Genomic DNA, 17,458 nt, shown 5'->3' with positions numbered 1-17,458 from the left:
CTCTGAGGCCACTGCATAGTCCAGGATGGGTGGGCACCTCTCAGAAAGCGGGGCAGTGTTCGTGGTTACTTGATTCCTGAAGAGGGGAGAGGGTGCTGTTCTGACTGAATAGATTTTAGATACTCAGAAAGAGCTTTATCTGTGTAGACAACAAAGAAGCAATCCCACTTCTAACACCTAGGGACAAAAGAGTTCTCTTCAAAATCAGAGGCCGCTGAGGATGAACAGTAGCTGAGGAATAAAGGGGACCTCACATACATGTCTTAGACTGGCAGGGAAACCAGATTCCAACAATTAGATGGGGGTTAGCCTTAGGTAAGAGACCTACTTATGGCATTAGATCTCCTCCTCTCCCCCTTCCTCTTTCCCCACCCCTCAAATCTCTTCTATTTTCCAATCTCTTTCCCCGGTCCCCTCACCCTGCCCAATTTAAGCTAACTGGAAGATCACACAGATGGCAAAGAATGAGCTAAGACATTTAAAAACAAAAACAAAACCTTAAAATGGAGAAACACTAAATCTGTAGCTTTTGAAGGGTCCTGGGGCAGGCGCAAGGGTAAATCCATGAAGTGGGTAACTGTAAGCTTCAGAAAATCCCCCTCCCACCTTTTCCTGGTTGTTCCCTTCCTCCCCTGGCCAACCTACACACGGGGGTGCCACCAACGAACAAAGAAGGCCACATGGATGGTGGGGCTGCACAGATCAGCCTCCCTCAAGTAGATTCTTTCCCCAACAACCACTTCTGGGTTGTCCTTCTGGAAGCTGTTTCCCTGCATCCCAAGCTCCTCTACCCCTACATCCACCTGCCACCGCCCACTTCATTACCAGGCACAGTCTGGAACTCCCGGGGCTACAGCTGCAGTCCAAGGCTTGCTCTTCCTTCCTGGAGGCTGCTCTCCTTTGAGAGAATAATCTTTTTTTTTTAAGATTTTATTTATTTATTTGAGAGAGAGAGAATGAGAGAGAACACATGAGAGGGGATAGGGTCAGAGGGCAAAGCAAACTCCCTGCTGAGCAGGGAGCCCGATGCGGGACTCGATCCAGGGACTCCAGGATCATGACCTGAGCCAAAGGCAGTCGCTTAACCAACTGAGTCACCCAGGCGCCCGAGAGAATCATCTTTTCATCAAGGCTTCAGTGTGGGACTCGCAATCCCATGAAGAAAAACCCTATTGACTGGGTGCCTAAAAACCACAGTCTCACTTGGGGACTGTTCTAGGAGCTCATCTTCAGCAGTTAATTCTTTTGGAAGCCTAAGCTACTTAAGGCTGACTCCACAGAAATTCTCCAGCAAGAGGGCTTATGGTGGGCTTTGACCCTCATGTTCCAGGGAGTAAACATTAAATCCCATACAAGAGAAGCCTGCAGCACACCTGCACACACACACCCCACACACCACACCTCCACAAGACAGCACGTGTCCTCAGAATCGGCTTGCTCCAGGCCCATTCTGAAGTAAGAGTATCTCCATACTCCGCACAGGCCCTGGTCCGGGCTTTCCACTGTTATGCGGCCAACGGCAGGCTCCTGCTTTGTTTGACCTCTGACTTCCAGGTCATGCCCAGGGCTTCTCTACAGAAGAACACAGGTCCCCTTAATTACATCCATTACTTGAAAACTGCCCTTAAAAAATGAGATCTGGCCTTTTCCGTCTCTATCAGATTGGAAAGAATTGAAGGTTTAATAATACACAAAATGAGTAAGAATATGAGGAAACAAGTACACTTATACATTGACTTGGAGTAGAAATTCAGATCGTCTCTTCGGAAACCAATGTGGCAATTTCTCTCAGCTTTCCAAACGTCCCCATATATACGATGATGTGTATATATGTATATAGGTAGCAGTGTTATTAATAACATAAAACTGGAGGGGACTTCAAGTTCCACCAGTAGAACCCTGGTTAAATACACTACAGTATGTCCCTACAATGGAATGACTTGCAGCTATTTGAAAAAAATTGACAGCTGTCAATCTACACAGGCTAATGGGAAAGATCTCCAGGCTGGATGGTAAAATAGAAAGGCAACGCATAACTATTATGACCTCATTTACATTAAAAAAAGCTATTTATGCATATGACTATAGAATCATAGAGAATTTCTGGAAGAATGTTGTGTATCAGTCAGTGTCCAGACAGAGAACAGACTACCGTGGGTATTTCCAACAGAAGAACTGAACACACTTGTGGAACAGTCGATGACAAAAGCTGAGATGCTAAATGGTGTAGGGTGAGATGCTGCAGAATTTAGCAAAAAAACAGGAAGTCTCTATCACCGTTGGTTGGAGGAAAACATAGAGGAGAGTGTTACCAAATCCCCGGTGCTGGAGCCACCCCAGAGAAGCTGCAACCACGATGGGCCCCTGAGAGGAAGACAGGACCAGAGAGGAGGTGCACTTGCCTTAGAAATGCCACCTGAAGCCAAAGGGGCACCACTCAGTGTCCTGCCGGTATAGTCCATCAGCCAAACCTTTCCAGAAACCTGAGGATAAACCAGAGGGTGGGCAGTGAGTTCCCCGCCACACAGAACAGACGAGAGATAGGATCTGAGGGCAACCAGGCAAATGTCTGGCAGAATAATATAGTAACTCCCTCACTGGAGTTACCTCTTGGGAGTGAAATGTGGGTTTAGTGATAAAGGAAGACTCTTCTTCTGTACTTGTTGAATACTTCTAAAAGTACACATGTTATTTTTAACAAATTTTAATATAATAAGTTGCTGTTTTAAAAGACTACATTTTTTTACTTTATTATGTTATGTTAGTCACGATACAAGACTGTACATTTTTATATTGTATCACTTAAGTTTATTATGCTTTCCTACAAGAACTCTCCCCTCTTAAGAGACCACGTGACCTAGAGTCCAGAGTCGCCAGATGCAACCATAGGAAACTGTTCAGCTGAGCAGAGATGAACTTGAGCATAACGAGGGACACAGAATCTGTACATTTTTTAAAATTAGGCAACAGGAGGTGATTTTTCAATTCTGGGACCATGCAATGAGTCAGTCAGGCCCACCAACTGCAGTCATTCCCTTGGTCCAGTTTGGCAGCAAGGGACTTTCAAACAGTTTTTGTACATGCAAAATATCTTCCAAGAATTCTCTGTGGGTATGGCACTACGGAAAAATTGAAGCCTCCTTTCCTGGACGATTCTGAGATTATTTAGGTTTGCTATAGCTGTTATGTTTGGGTTATGTGCCTTAAAAGAAAGTATCAGACCTGAAGAGGACCTTGGGATGCATCTTTTTTAGATCACAACTTTATTAAGACACAAATTACACAACATAAAATTCACCTTCTTAATATGTACAAGTCAGTGGTTTTCAGTATATTCATAGAGTTGTACAACCATCACCACAATCTAATTCAAGAAAATTTTTACCAACCCCAAAAGAAACCCTGTACCTATTAGTCATTCCTTATTCTCCTCTCTCTCCAGCCCATGGCAACAGCTAATGCACCTTCTGTCTCTAAGAATCTGCATATTCTGGACATTTCATATAAATGGGAACTAAACAATGACATACAATATAATATGCTTTTTGTGACTGGCTTTTATTTCACTTAGCATAATGGCTTCAAGGCTTATCCACATTGTAGCTTGAATCAGTACTTCATATTTTTTTTTTTACAGCTGAATAATATTGTATTATATGAATATAATACATTTTATTTCTATATTTATAGGAGTTATTTCCATGTTTTTAGTCTTATGAATATCCCAGGTATGAATATTTGTGTACAAGTTTTTGTATGGATATGTTTCAATGCTCTTGGATGTATACTTAGAAGTAGAATTGCTGGGTCATATGGTAATTCTATGTTTAACTTTTTGAGGAACTGCAGACTATTTTTCAATGCAGCTACAACTTTCCATCAGCAATGTATGAGGATTGCAATATCTCCACATTCTCACCACTACTCCTTATAACAGTACTTTTAGTTTTCAGTGTATATACTTTTTTTCTAGTTTTATTGAGATATAATTGACATACAGCACTGTATAAGGTTAAGGTGTTCAGCACAATCATTTGACTTACATACATTGTGAAATGATCACCACATTAATATCCATCATCTCATAGTTATAAAAAAAAAAATACATATTTTTTTATTTTATACTTCTTTTGTTAAATTTATTCCTAAGTATTTTATTCTTTTTTATTCCATTGTAAATAGAGTTTTCTTCATTTTCTTAATATCATAATTGCTTTTCTTAATTTCATTTTGAATTATTCATTGCTAGTGTTTAGAAATATGGTTGATTTTTCTAAGCTGATATTGTACCCTGCAACCTTGAAGACTTATTAGTTTTCAGCTATAAATTTACAATCACAGCCATAAATTTCCCTCTAAGCACTGATTTTCCTGTGCTCCAGTAATTTTGAGATGGACTGACCCACTTATAAAGGGCAATAAGATAGCCTTGTTTTCTCAGTCACACTTTTCTGTTGTTAAAATCTATTTTGCTTATATTAGTAGGGCCCCTTTAGCTATCTTTTGGGTATTGTTTGCATGGTATCTTTTCTTATTCTCTTATTTTCAACCTATTTGATCTTGCTATTCAAAGTGTGCCTCTTATACAGGAAGGCAGTTGGATTATATTTTTTATTCATTTCCGCCAACCAGTGACTTTTGATTAGAGTGTTTAGTCCACTTACATTTAATATACTTACTGAAAAGGCAAGATATATTTCTGTCATTTCGCTATTTGTTTCCTGTAAGTATGTGTCTTTGCTTGTCTTTTCCTCCATCAAACTCCTCCAGTTTCTATTGTGTTTCACAAAGATTTTCCTAGTATACCATTTCAATTCTCTTGTTTCTTTTATGATTTTTTTGAGTGATGTAATTAGTAAATTAACATCTTAACTTACAATCTTCTAGTTAGATAAGCACATAATCCATAGTATACAAAAGCTTTGCTGCAACACAGCTTTGATCCCACCTCCTTTGTGCTCTTATTGTCATACAAATTGCATCTTTATGCATTATAAGCCCATTGACACAATATTATAATTATTGCTTTATGCAGTTCTTTTTCAGATAGGAGAAAAAAAAGAATTACAACTACAAATATACTTATATTGTCTTTTATACTTATCTACACAGTTATCTTTTAGTAGTATTTTATCTTCTTGTTGATTCATAGTACCATCTATTATCCTTTTGTTTCAAGATGTACACTCTTTAGTGTTCCTTGTAAGGGAGATCTGCTAACAACAAATTCTCTCAGCTTTTGTTTATCTGGAAATGTCTTAATTTATCCTTCATTTTTGAATCATAGTTTTGCCGGACATTGAAATCTTGATTAATAGTCTTTTTCTTTCAGCACTTTAAATATGTTACTTCACTGCTTTCTGGTGTCCATGGTTTCTACTTTTTTTTCAGGATTTTTTTTTTTTTTTTGAGAGAGAGAAGAGAAAGTGAGCATGAGTGGGGGGAAGGGGCAGAGGCAGAGGGAGAAGTAGACTCCCCACTGAGCAGGGAACCTGACACAGGGCTCAATCCCAGGACTCCGGGATCATGACCTGAGCCCAAGGCAGATGCTTAACTGACTGAGCCACCCAGGCACCCCTGATGTCCATGGTTTCTGATGAGAAAAGTCAGCTGATAATTACTGATAATCCCTGGTACATGATGAGTCACCTTTCTCTTATTGCTTTTAAGATTCTCTGTTTGGGGATTTCAAAGCTTGACAGTTTTTAATCACTATTTCTTCAAATATTCTTTCTTCTGCATTTTCTCTCTCCTTTCTTTTGGGGGTTTCCATTATGCATATAGTGATGTCACACAGACCTCTGAAGTTCTGCTTATTTTTCTTCATGCTTTTGTACTTTCTGTTCCTTAGATTGCATAATCTCCATCAATCTACCTTCAAGTTCTCTGCTTTATTCCTTTTCCTGTTCAACATGCTATGGAGCCCCTCTAGTAAATTTAACATTTTATTTATTGTACTTTTCAACTGCAGAATTACTATTTGGTTCCTTTTGATAATTTCTCTCTTTATTGATATTCACTATTTGGCATGACATTGTTCTCATTTGTTCCTTTAGTTTTTTAGACACGGTTTCCTTTGGCTCTTTGAACATTTTTTAAATAGCTTATTTAAAATCTTTGTGAGTGTGGAATATTACTCAGCCATCAAAAAGAATGAAATCTTGCCATTTGCAATGACATGGATGGAACTAGAGAGTATTATGCTACGTGAAATAAACCAGTCAGAGAGACAAATGCCATATGATTTCATTCATATGTGGAATTTAAGAAATAAAACTGATGAACATAGGGGAAGGAAAGGAAAAATAAAAGAAGACAATAACAGAGAGACAGACAAACCATAAGAGACTCCTTACAATAGGGAACAAACAGAGGGTTGCTGGAGGGGAGGTGGGTGGGAGAATGGGGTCATTGGGTGGTGCGTGTTAAGGAGAGCACTTGATGTAAGGAACACTGGGTGTTATATGCAACTGATGAATCACTAAATTCTACCCCTGAAACTAATAATACATTATATGTTAACTAACTTGAATTTAAATAAAATAAAATCTTTGTGTAGTAAGAATGTCTGGTTTTCCTAGGGGTAGTGTCTAGTGATGGCATTTTTTTTCTGTGTATGGACCATACTTTCTTATTTCTATGCATGTCTCTTAATTTTCATTAAAAACTAGGTATTTTAAATGATATGCTTATTTAATTTCACAAAAATCTGATTCTCCCTGCCCAAGGTTTGTTGTTGTTGTTGTTTGTTTAGTGACTTTTCTGAATTAATACTGTAAAGTTTATATCCTTTATTGTATGTGGCCACTGAAATCTCTGCTTGAGTAACTTAATGATCAGCTAAAGAATGGACAGAGATTTCCTTAAATGCCATGAACCAATAAGTGTCTTGGTCTTTGCTGAGAGGTTCTGTGCATGTATTGGGACACGCCTTCAGTGCTCTGGCAGGCAGTTTACAACTCTCCCTTAGTCTTCATGTCCTACTTGCACAACCTCAATGTCAGAGAGTTAAGGGCCTTTTCAGGCCTTGCCTAGGCATGCACACATCCAAGCACATGCATGTGGCCTTCTAGACTCCAAGATATGCTGGAGTTTTTCAAAGCTCCACATGGACATCTCATTCCCAACTTTTTCTTTTAAGTATTGTAGTCTGCCTTTTTTAGCCCTAACTGGTTATACCACCTTGGCCAGTGTTAAACAATTGCTGATTATTTTTGACAAATGCTCCAGGGATAGGACTATCGACATAGAGTGAGTCCTGAAGTCATATAAAGACAAGCCCTGGGAATGGAGATTTTTAGTGAGCTACCAGACAGGTCAAATAATGTCAAATTTCTAGGTAATGGGACTTTTAGAGAGCTCCAAACCCATATCACCCCCTCCAGTAGCCACTAGTTTGCTGGCTATTACAGCTACTGTAGTTGTCAGGGTGTCAGTTGTCAAAGTTATTGTAAATCTAAAAAAGAGAGAGAGAGGTGAAAGCAAGTTAAGACACCACAAAGCTCAATGTTCTTACCATGACCCAGCTGACTTTCTTGAACAGATGCTCCTTAAACTTTGCAATTCTGTAATTTCCAGAGTTCTGAACATTTTCATTTTGACAATTTTTGTCAGTGTTCTTGTTGCTTTTCTGGAAGGAGGAAGGGATTGTTAAAGGTTCTTACTTCACCATTTTCAAAGTGCTTCTCTATCTGACTCTTGTATTCAATTCTGCATTTTCAGTAGATTTCAAATATCTCTCTTTACACTCATCATTTCACATGTATTTAATAAATGGCATTTACCTAAAACATATGTTATTATGAAAAAGGCATTTCTCACTTATTAAGATGCTGTGGATCTTTCCATATCAATAAATTTACCATCACTTTTAATGGCTACATTCCACTTAAGGCATATTTCCTTCCTCATTTTTAAAAAGATTATATTTGATACATATTGCATATATTTAAGTTATGAAGCATAACCCCAAAATGCACACCCACAAACTCAACATTCAACTTAAAAAAAATAAAACATTTTAAAAAACATTAAGGCTGAATAAATTAGATATAGTCTATGTTCACAGATAGAAAAGCTCAATATTCTAAAAAATGCAAATTCAACTTAAATTAACCTACAGAATACTGTAATATCAATCAAAATCTCAACACAGTTTGTTGAGAAACTTCACAAATTGATTCTAAAATTAACATGAAATACCCAAGGCCCAAGAGTATTTGAGAAGAATACAGGAGACTTGTTCTCCTAGACATCAAGATTTATTACAAAGCCATCATAATGAATATATTTTATTGAATAAGACCCAAAAACGCACTAAGCATAAGATAAAGATTGATAGAATTGGTTATTTTAAAATCAAGAATGTATTACTCAGCCATCAAAAAGAATGAAATCTTGCCATTTGCAATGACGTGGATGGAACTAGAGGATATTATGCTAAGTGAAATCAGTCAGTCAGAGAAAGACAAATACCATATGATTTTACTCATATGTGGAATTTAAGAAACAAAACAGATGAACATAGGGGGAGGGAAGGAAAAATAAAATAAAAACAGAGAGGGAGGCAAGCCATAAGAGACTCTTAACTATAGGAAACAAACTGAGGTTGCTGGAGCGGAGGTGGGCAGGGGGATGGGGTAACTGGGTGATGGACATTAAGGAGAGCATGTGATGTAAGGAGCACTGGGTGTTATATGCAACTGATGAATCACTAAATTCTGCCCCTGAAACTAATAATATACTATATGTTAACTAAATTGAATTTAAATTAAAAAAAAAAGAATGTCTAAAAGAACATCATAAAGAATGTGACAAACAACAGGGATTTAGGTGACAGTAAAATAGGAAAAAGAGGTCCGGGTTTTCAAGGGAATACTGACATTTCAAGCTAATGCTTCCCACTTGATTTCTTTATTCTCCAAAAAGTTTCATAGCTGGTAAAAATCTATTCTTATTTTTTTGAGTTTGTTGACCACAGAATGGAAATACTGAGAACTATAAAATGGAAGCCTGTCTTCAAGGAAAAAAGAAGAGAATGAAAACTTCCTGAACACCTACTACGTGCCAGGCACTTTCTTTACATTCTTACTTAATCGTTTTGTTTTGTTTTGATTTAGTCCTCATAATTCTTTGAGCTTAGGCATTACCCTTTCCTTCATAAAGTTAATGATTTCTCCGAGGTTAAGTATTTTTTGGAAATAGCACTAAAAATAATGTTTAGTTTTATTCCAAAGTGCAGGTTCTTTCCACCTTATCATGTTGCTTTGTTATAAATTCCTTAACATTCATTATTCTTGGGAAGACAAAAAAAATCAAATCCATATGAAATATTTTTTTTTAAACTGGATGATATATTGATAGGATTTCACTTCTATGGATCACTTTGGGGGGAATTTACATCATTACAATATTGACTTATTTTCCACGAAAATGGTAAATCTTTCCATTTATTTAGCCATACATGGACTTCCAAGGAAGTTTATAATTTTTATAACTTTCTCTATACATCTCTGGCATGTATTTTTAATTCTGTTTCTGTTTATTTCTTGTATATAGAAATCCAATTTATTTTTTATAGTGGTCTTTTATCCAGTCACTGCGGCAGATGCTTGGGGACCCTGCACCACATTTTGTCATCTTGTTTCCAATTTTAGCCCAACAGTGGTGGGAAATTTGATGTATGTAATACCAGGATCCTACCTCAGACATATACTTTGGTGACTCTCTACCAACATCCCATGTTTAGAGGGATAGTTGTAAGTCACTGTCTACACAGACCTTCAGAGAGTCATCAGTGGGATTAAACTGCAGTTGCCCACAGCAATAGCTAACTCAATAACACACCATGTATTGGCTTTTCTTACTCCCTGTCCCATTCTTCCAGCCACTTCACTGCTACTTCCCTGAGGTCGCCACCCAAAAAAAGCCATGCCTCCCAGCCCCTTTCTCAGACTCCACTTTGAGATAAACACCTGTATTGTTTTTAATAATCTCACTGTAGATTCTTTTGCATTTTCTACGTATTCAGTCATAGCACCTTTGTCATTGACAGATTTGTTAGTTCCAATTCTTAGGCATTTTGTACAATATATTCTCTTACACTACCTAGGCCCTCCAGAAAAGGTGACATCTTATTCCTAGTTTCTAAATAAATGCTTCAAACAATGTTCCATGAAGAAGGATATTTGCATTCAATTTTTGTTAGATATCCTTAAGAAAGTTTCTTCATAGTCATATTTCACTGAGTGTTTCTCATGGAAGGATGATGATTTTTAAAAAATAAGTCTGCATTCTTTCAGGTGGTTATATATTATCTTCCTACTTTCATCTGTTAATGAGAGAAAGGACATCTGTAGGTTTTCTGATATTAAACCACTCTCGGATTTCTGTATTAGACCAAACTTGTTTATTATAGGGATGCCTGGATGGATCAGTCGGTTAAGCGTCTGCCTTTGGCTCAGGTCAAGATCTCAGGGTCCCCCTGCTTGTGCTCTCTCTCTCTCTCTGACAAATAAATAAATAAAATCTTTTTAAAAACTTGTTTATCATTTTATATAGTGTTAGATTTGGTTTGCTAATAATTCTTTTTTACAATTTATACATTTATATTCACAAGGGAGATTTGTAGATAATTTTCTTGCTCATGCTGTCCTCACTTGGTTTTGCAATCAAGGTTCTATTTAGCTCCATAAAATGATTTGGGAAATATTCACTCTTTTCCTGGGTTCTGAAAGAGTTTGTGTAAGCTTAAAATGATCTTTTAGGCACCTGGGTGACTCAGTCGGTTAAGCACCTGACTTTGGCTCGAGTCATGATCTCAGGGTCCTGGGATTGAGCCCCAGGTAAGACTCCATGCTCAGTGGGGAGTCTGCTTACCCCCCTCCTTCTGCTCCTCCACCTGCTTGCTCTGTCTCTCAAATAAATAAAATCTTTAAAAATAATATAAAATGATCTTTTAAGTTTCCCAGAAACCATATTTTCCTTGTGTTTTCTTAATATTTTCCTTGTATTCTTCTAGCAATTTATTTAATGATTGCTATGGACTGAATTATGTTCCCTCCAAATGTATATGTTGAAGGCCTAACAACCAGTATGCCTGTATTTGGAGTAAGAAAGTAATTAAGGTTAAATCATGTCATAAGGGTGGAGTTCTGATCCTAAAGGATTAGTGTACTTATAAGAGCTGTTAAACAGCTACTTTTTTTTCTGCCATGTGAAAGTACAGTGGGAAGGCAGCTGTCTATTAGCCAGGAAGAATTCTCACCAGGAATAAAATTGTCTAGCACTTTGACTGTGGACTTCCCAACCTCTAGAACTTTAAGAAAATAAATTTCTGTTGTTTAAGCAACCCAGACTATGGTATTTTTTTATAGAAGCCTCAGCAGACTAATATAATGGTTATAAAAGTATTGAGGCTTTCTATTTCTTTTTAGGTTTTATTTTTTTAGGATTTTATCCAAATGTATTGGTATATGTAACATTTTCTTTCATAAGTGATCAGATTGAAGCCTAGAGAAGCTAAGTGACCTACTTAAATGCACAAAGTCAGTTAGTGGCTTGTTTGAAAAATCAGGTTTTTAAAAAATTGTATTGTCGGTTAATAATCCTTGAAAATATACCAGTGCAAAACCAGGCTTAATTAACAATTCTGATGCTCCAAACTCTGTGGACTAGAAATTCTAACTTTTAATAAATATTATTTGAGATTGCATATTCAACTAGTATAACCTTTGGAGAAAAGTTTAATAATCATACTGTGCATTAGCCAGCTCATTTCTTTCAAATATTTTCAATGCCTAAACCCCAAAGAAGAGATAGCTATTACATGGGCATTAGCCAATTATCTCTCCATAACATATTTCAGAGCTATGGGTGGACCTGTCAAAAATCGTACTTTAGATGAGAGTGAGGCAATTGAATGACATAACAATTTCCATGAGTAGCTTGTAACATGGCTGGGTGTCATGGCCATAACTAAACAACCAAAGCTGGGAAAATAGCCAAATCCATATGGTAATGATTTGTTGGCTAATAAAAGATGAAGTCCAGACACGGGAATCAAGCATTCACTTTGATTACAGAACAGGCATTAGAAGCCTGAGGGAAGAGATCATCCAGGAGAACATGGTAGGAGTGTAGTTGCAGAAGTGTGGAGAGAAATTAGGTGAAAACAAACAAACAAAAACCAAACAGCTTCCTTGACAAATCCTTCTAGAAATGTTGTGCCTGCAAAGTTAGACACAGAAGACTGAAATTCCCAGTCAGTTAGATGGAGATAGAGCCTCATTCCAACTGCAAACCCCTAGTTAGGTATCTGCATTCTGAGGGCCACAGAGAAAATTCAAGAGTCTGTAAAACCTGAGAAAAAGTAAGATTGATAAACATGACAGCCACTACGGATGGATTATCAAGTCTTGGCATGATGCTTTATGTGCATCATTGCATTAAATTCTCTCAACCACTATATGAAAGAACTGAATCTGTAAGAGCCAACATCTCCCAGTTTACAAAACCTCATACACACATCAACTCCATTGGACAGAAAACAGACTTGGATTTTCCCAGCTCCACAGAGTGAAGGTTCTTGATACATTGACATGCTACCTCCTTACTCCATCAGAAATATGGCAGGAACATCTGTTCATAAATGACCACTCATCCTGACTTCTGGAATGGAACCAAGGTAGGGCAAAGACAAACGACTGGCATCTCCAAATTTGACAAAAAGCAGTGTGTTTCATTATCTATCATGTACGATAAACCACTGCAAGATTTAGGGGCTTTAAAACAATAATGATTCACTGTTTCTCAAAATTTTGCAGTCTAGGTAGGCTTTAGCTGTCATTTCTTCTGTTGGGGCTGGATTATCCAAGATAACTTCTTTTGCCTGTATGGTACCTTACTTAGGATGGATGGAACCACTGGAACTGTTCCAATTGTCCGAACATCTCTCTCTCTCCCTCCCTTTCTCTCTCTCTCTCCACATGGTCTCTCCAATAGTGCAGCCAGACATCTTCACTTAGTGCCTCACGAATCTAAGACTGAACAGTCCAAGAGTATAATATCCCAGTATGTAAATACTCTCAAGACTCTGCTGGTGTCATGTTTGCTCATGTCCTATTGGCCAAAGCCCAGAATTAATATCAGAGGAAACTACATAAAATGTGAATATCAAAAGTTATGGTATACATGCTTTAAAAGTTATAAATGGTATTTCTTCTATCTCAGGTAAAGCTATAATAGGCAGAAAAGGACAGAGAGGAACCTGAAGTCAGTGCACCTACTAAAAGTAGTCTGTAAGGGGAGCAGGAGAACCTCAACTACACTGCAAATTTCTAGAGTCCTCTTCCAGCTTGGTCAGATATTGTAGCAAGAATTATTCCGGGATATCAGCCAACCTCACATGAGTCTAACATGAGGAAAATGGGTTTTTATAATAAACATACTATAGACATAGCATGGCAATATGGAATCCAGAAGCAAATAATGTTCAGGAATCAAAAAGGCAGAAAATTGATCTCAAAGGAGTAGATCCAACCATGGAATTCTACTTCCTGACAAATTTCAAGTTGAGAGGAATTAGGAATACTAGAGCTGTGATCATGGCATAGCCTATGAAAATGGGGATAAAACAGTGTTAAAACACTCAGAACCCAAGTACTTGACAACAACTTCGTTTCAGGAACTAGATAGAAGCCTAATTTCTGAAAATGTGAAGCACCATCAGAGCTGTACTAGTCAAAATATGGCTTGATTCTGAGTCCCTGAACATTAATTTGGAGATGCTTCAATTTCCCCAAATCACAGATATGGCTGCCCAGCCTCCGTGGAGTAGACAATGTCCTTTCATATTAATGCGTCCTTTCCTTTAAAAAACCACCACTAACCCCTTACACATGGTTTTGATGGGATTGTGCCTGGCTCTTCTGTACACAGTGACAGCGATGGGCATGCAACCTTGTCAATGATAACTAATTATTCTCTCAGTGGGAGACATTTATCCTAAAGTGTGAGCCCCTGTTCTAAGCAGGGCTAATCAGAGTCCTTCTCCAGGCCTGATTTTTAGACATGGGAAACAGAACTTGCTGTTGGGATTGCTGGAATAGGAGAAGGTAAATCTGAGTGTGAGTGGTTTTTTCTGCCACATGGAGAGTCTTTCAAGAGGACAAAATTGGGGCGCCTGGGTGGCTCAGTCATTAAGCGTCTGCCTTCGGCTCAGGTCATGATCCCAGAGTCCTGGGATCGAGGCCCGCATCGGGCTCCCTGCTCGGCAGGAAGCCTGCTTCTCCCTCTCCCACTCCCCCTGCTTGTGTTCCCTCTCTCGCTGTGTCTCTCTCTGTCAAATAAATAAAATCTTAAAAAAAAAAAAATAGGACAAAATTAAGCAGGCACAAGCACACACAAAAAAAGAAAGCGTGACTGAGCAAGTCTTGGTGGCTTTCCCTGAGGCTAGACTTCCTACATCTCTTCCTTTAAGCCTGTGAGTTATGCCATTAACTCTTCTACCACGTGAGTGACTGTATTCATCTGCTTGGCCTGCTATAACAAAATGTCATAGACTGAGAGCCTTGAAAACAACAGAAATTTATTTTCCACAGTTCCAGAGGCTGGGAAGTCTAAGATCAAGGTGCTGGCCAATCTGGTTTCTCGTAAGACTGCTCTTCCTTCCTAGCGTGCAGCAGAGAGCTGCCTGCTTGCTGTATCTTCATGTGGTCTTTCCTCTGTGCATGCAAAGAGAGAGGGTGAGCTCTGGTCTTTCTCCCTCTTCTTAAAAGGACACTCATCCTATCAGATCAGAGCCCTACCCTATGACTCAACTACTTTTACAAATGCTCTATCTCCATATACAGTCCCATTGAGGTTTATGAGACTGGAGCTTCAACATATAAATTTGGGGGTGGGGCACACATTCAGTCCATAGCAGTAACCAATCCACCATTTTGCCTACAACGAATGTGTTTCTGCCACTTATAACCAAAGAACCCTGAGTTTGCAGACAGAAGAGCTATTACAGGGGTAGAAAAGTTGTCAGACCTTCATTGATCCCATTTCTGAATTATCAAATAGTTGCAATGGGTATGTATTGCTGCATCTCCATTCCTACTACCATTCTGTAATGATGACACCAGGTGATGTACTTTTTCACTAACCCGAAGGCATTTTTTCAGCACTTACTATGTTTCAAGTGCTAGGAAATAAAAAGTCAAAACAGACAACTTCCTCCTCTAGAGAACTCCCTTCCTCTCCTTTATATCTTTCCAGGCACAATCACATACACTCTTGGAGGCATTTCAATTTTCAAATCCAGTTCTTTTCATTATTAAAAACTTGGCAAAACTAAATAGTAGTATAGACTGTCAAGGGAAAAAACTGATTACTCAAATAGCAACTAAAATAAATAGCCATAAATCACACCTGACAAATCCAAGCTCTGCCTGGGTAGGAAGTTTTCTTCTTTGCTCTTCTGCATGGGCAGAACATCTGAAATAAAGAGCACCCTTTACAAACTCAGAACCACGTACTCACTGATCCTTGCCTTGATAAAAGACAAACACCCTACTGGTGGTGACTGTGCCCTTTTCCTGTGGTATATCAATGGTCAATGACACTAGCCAATTTTTCACCTGGAAATCCCAAGTTTTGTCACAGGATTGCATTATGTCTATTACCCAACCATATGGCACTGAACCAAGAGGATGAGATTTAAGGGATTTTTTTCCCTTTTAAAATATTGGATCTAAAAAGAAAGTTTTATTGTTCCAAGCGGCCTTCTTTTATAACAAAAGCTCCTTTATACTGAAATACAAAACAAAATAAAAATCTCCTTTTTAAAGCTTTTGGGACACAGAAAAGGGAAACCAACTGCATACGATAAAGCCAAAGAAAATTTTACCTGATGAGTAGAGCAAAGATGGTTCCTGCCAGTTCTGGCAAAATATTTTTTATTCTAGGTTTTTCCTACATATAGATTAGGAAGAAAAAATTAAAACTGTCTGTTCAGAGGTAAGATAATTGTCTACATAGTAGTCTCCCCTTGCTTACCTACAAATTATCAGTAAATGTAGATATGTGACATGCATTTGTCAAACCCACAGAACTTTAGAGCAAAAAGAGCTTGAAACTTAAGGCATGAAAAATTTTTTAAAAATAATTTAGGAGGTCAGAGGATCCTAGAAAGAATGCAGACTGTGACAAGAGCATCTAACTGTGTAATCAATAGATAAATCAACCTCACGGAATGGGGGAATGACGCTGACCTAAGTAACTTTGGAATTGAGTGGGTTCTAAAAGGCTAAAGTCAAAAATAACAGGGTTCCTTGGAAAATGGTTGATTCTAGGACTAAACTAGAACAGAAAATATACAAGATGAGACTGGAGCAACTTACAGAGCCAAATGTAATGAAATTAACAAAACACCATTTATGATAGTAAGTGTCTCAAAGGGACACAACTGAAAGAGCTCCCAATGGCCAAATCTGGAACAATGTGAGCAACAAAATGTCATATTAGATTATAACATGAAATATAAAATAAATATCTATGCATCTATATTGATATAAAGAGTAGATAAATTAATAAATTAGAGGAAAGAGACAAATCCCTCATGCAGAAGAATTCCAAAAGATTTATGAAGATACTTTGCTTTTAGGAAAATGGAGCATAAATCCCCACTCCTTAAATGTAGGCTGTGTATAGCCATTACTTCAGGCAAGTGATGGTCAAGGTCAACATCAGCAGCAGTAAGTTAAAATGATGGTATGTATCCTTGATGTGAAGTGACGAAAATGGCACTTTATCTCTATGATCTTCTTCCCCAAAACCTGTAATTCCATTCTGATCATGAGAAAAACATCAGACAATTCCACTAGAGACCTGACCAATAAATACCTGACCAGTACTCCTCAAAACTTTCAAGGTCATGAAAAACAAGAAAATTTGTTAATTTCCCTATGAAAACATCTGGCCTGAAATTTTTGTGTCTGTGGAAACTTAACACTAGATCATTTGCTTATAGGGTAAATAGCCTATTTCACTTTCTATCTCTAGTAGAGTTAATTTTGTAAGGCTGCATATTTTTAGAAGATTATCAATTTCTCTGTTTTCAGATTATTTTCATAAGATACTCTTGCTGATTTTATAATTTCACCTATTAATTGTCTTTTGCTGTTATTTCTAATTTTGTGCTATTTCTAAATTTTTAGCATTTTGCTTTATCTTTTCTTTTGCTAATTTTTAAAAATCCTTTATTTCAGAAAAGTTTTCCTGGATTATTATAATCACATTCACACATACATGTTTGTTTTTTTCCTGCTTCATTCCTTTGACTGATTTTTCAGGGTTTTGATCCTAGCTCTGGATCATCTTTCCCTGTCTTCTCTATCTGTTGCTTTCTCTCAAACACATTTAATCTTTCTTCAGTTCTAATTTACTTAAAAATTTTCCTTTTCTTTTCACT

General features: G+C 37.7%; 1 long non-coding RNA gene across 1 annotated transcript; it reads right to left on the bottom strand.

Annotated features, from left to right (window-relative positions):
• On the bottom strand, positions 1–17,249 carry LOC145716336 (uncharacterized). The gene is made up of 4 exons (XR_014138956.1): positions 15,418–17,249; positions 7,517–7,630; positions 826–2,483; positions 1–76 (listed from the first exon to the last, which is right to left on the bottom strand). It is a non-coding gene; the product is annotated as an uncharacterized LOC145716336 (long non-coding RNA).
• Positions 17,250–17,458: the final 209 nt, after the last annotated feature.

Source organism: Leptonychotes weddellii, chromosome 11 (assembly GCF_054177405.1).
Source record: "Leptonychotes weddellii isolate Sample4059 chromosome 11, ASM5417740v2, whole genome shotgun sequence".
Classification (NCBI taxonomy): domain Eukaryota; kingdom Metazoa; phylum Chordata; class Mammalia; order Carnivora; family Phocidae; genus Leptonychotes; species Leptonychotes weddellii.
The sequence above is the reverse complement of the archived record's forward strand: the minus strand, read 5'-3'. Positions and strand labels throughout refer to the sequence as shown.